Here is a 2,489-nt window from a genome sequence, read left to right on the forward strand (position 1 = left end):
CTTTTTCCTCTCTTTTTTCCCTTTATCCTTTTCCCCCTGTCTTTTGGGTGCCTCAGGGGTTATGCGCGTCTCCTTACGGGGTACCGTAACCCTCTCTTCCTTCCCCAGTACTAGGGGAAGGGTGGGTGCCGGAGTTCCTGCCGGCACTGTCGGCCCGCCTCCCGGACCGACAGCTGCAAGGCAGTCGACAATGGCTTTAAGCCTGTCGACTTCTGCCCTGCAGCCACAGTCCGGGAATTGGGCCTTCAGATTGGCATCCAGTTCTTCCCTTGCTCCTTCCATCCTTTCCCTAGTAGGGAAAGGATGAATCATCTCCTCCATGTTGTCGTCTAGGGAAGGGATGTCCGGGTCCTCTTCTTCCATCCTAACGGAGGTGGAGATTGAGGACGAGACTATCCTCCTTCTCTTCGTTTCCCTCCTCTTTGTCTTCTTTTTCTCCTTCTCCCTCTTCTCCTCGTTTCTTTCCCCGTCCTCGCTTGTTACGGCCGAGGATGTGCCTCTCGTCACCTCGGAGGTGGGTCCCCGACCTATTGGCAGATTCGGTGGAGGAGTGGCAGCCGCCGGAGGAGCCATAGGGATCGACGAAGAGACTTGTCGCTTCGTCGATTCCAGCTCCTCCGCCAGCCGCCTATTCTCCACCTTTATCTTTCTGAGCTCCTCTCGGAGCTCATTTGCCTCCTTCTCAGCCAGGGTTATGTCTCCCTCCTTCTCTCTACTCGCCACCCTGGCCATCAAGGTGGCGAGCACGGCCTCGGAAATCCCCATGGCACGATTCAGTGCTCCCACTAAGGTCCCCTTCAGGGTATTGGAGCTTCGCGAGACCAACCGAATCGTGCCTAGGGCGCGACCTACTTCCGAGGCCAGCTCGCTCACCTTTGCTTCCTTAAGCAGTTCCTTTGCGGCGGTGTCCTTGAAAACTTCTTCCATTGGACGTTTGTCCGTCAGGGACCTGAACATTCCGGCATCCAGGATGGTTAGAACCTCCTGTTCCAACCTGTTCCTTTCCGCCTCTCTCCTCTTCTCCTCTTCTGCAGCCTTCCTCTCTCTTATACCTACCCCCAAGCCGGTGACCACAGGCCTGCCGCAACCCCTCTTCACCGGCTCAAGTGCTGGGCCTGCTGTTATTGTACAGGAACCACTGCTGCTGCTGCTATTAGCTTACCTGCTCCCTCGTCCTCTTCCTTGGCTCTGGCCTTAGTTGGGGCACCGGGATCCTCGTGCCCTGTGAGAGCAGGATGTCGGAGAGGACCACCGGTCCCCTTCGACGCCCCCTGGCCCTCACAGGTCCCGAAGCCCCCGCCTCCCGGCTCTTGTTCGGTTGGCTCCGCTCCTGCTCCTTATCCTTAAGGAGGGATGCGTTGTTCCCCTTCTTGGAGCAAAGGGGTCCGAGTTTTGTGGTCATCGTTGACTTTAGACCCCCGGTCCCCCTTGTTTCATAGATCCCACGTTGGGTGGCCGCTCGTGTGGACCTAACCGCCGAGCTCACCGTGCCACCTCCGCGGTCGGAGGGGCACTCCTCTGAAGGCGGTGGTCGACCCTCTCTTTTTGGCTGCACCCCAGCGGCTAATCCGCTGAGGCTGGCCTGCTCTTCCTCCCCGGGGGGGGCGGGGAGGTAGCGCCTGCCTGCCGATTTCCTCCCACCTCTACTAAACCCCCTTTCCCTCTCTGTAAAAATCACTCTCAACCGAGAGTGGTGAGTCCTCGGACGGATTGCTACACCCGTCCATTCGGGACTTTGAGTCCGAAGACTCGGAGTTTTAGTTTTTTAAAATTTCGGAAATCATCATTTTGGATCCCACGAGTGCGGCAGGAAGTGGGCGTGGACCCCGGGTAGAGCCCCCGCATTACCCGGGGTAAGGCTAGCGTGTCCCCTGGGTTCGCCAGGTGTCCAGGGTGAGGAATCACTAGCGACAGGTCACGCATCTGCTATTCATCCCATAAGCGTGGCATGCCTCAACCGTAGGATTACGTGGTGTTTTATAGAGGACCCGCCTCGCGGTCCGGCCAATTAAGGCAAGACCCCCGGCCCCAGAGACATGACCTAGGGTTACGGTGTGGTAGGCTAGGGTCTGCCGGGGATGTCTGAGCCCCCTGTATCAGGATGCCAAAGCATCCTGGCCCCTCGCAATTATGTCAGGTTCTACGTCCTGACAAGTACGGGTTTGCAATCAGGGTTTTCCTTCCCCTAGAACGGTTGCCTTCACCCGGCTCACGAGGGTACGCCTGCCCGCGCTGTAGGGTCCTTTGGATCGTACGAGTACGTCCTCCGGTCCCTGTATGAAACTCGGAGGCAGCTGCCCCTCTGAGAGTGAATAAGGACGCTCTTAGTCTGGCCTCTCAGTACAGATCTCTCCGGCATGGTAGAACTTGCCAGGGGTCGAGATCCCCGCCGGCACAGCCCTGCACATCACCAAGGCACACGAGCCCCCCCCACCACGTCAAGGTGGCGCCCACGGGGGGGTGAGTGAGGCAGCTATTGGGGACACCAC

The sequence above is a fragment of the Harpegnathos saltator genome, unplaced genomic scaffold (genome assembly GCF_003227715.2).
Source record: "Harpegnathos saltator strain DR-91 unplaced genomic scaffold, Hsal_v8.6 scaffold278, whole genome shotgun sequence".
Taxonomy (NCBI): Eukaryota; Metazoa; Arthropoda; class Insecta; order Hymenoptera; family Formicidae; genus Harpegnathos; species Harpegnathos saltator.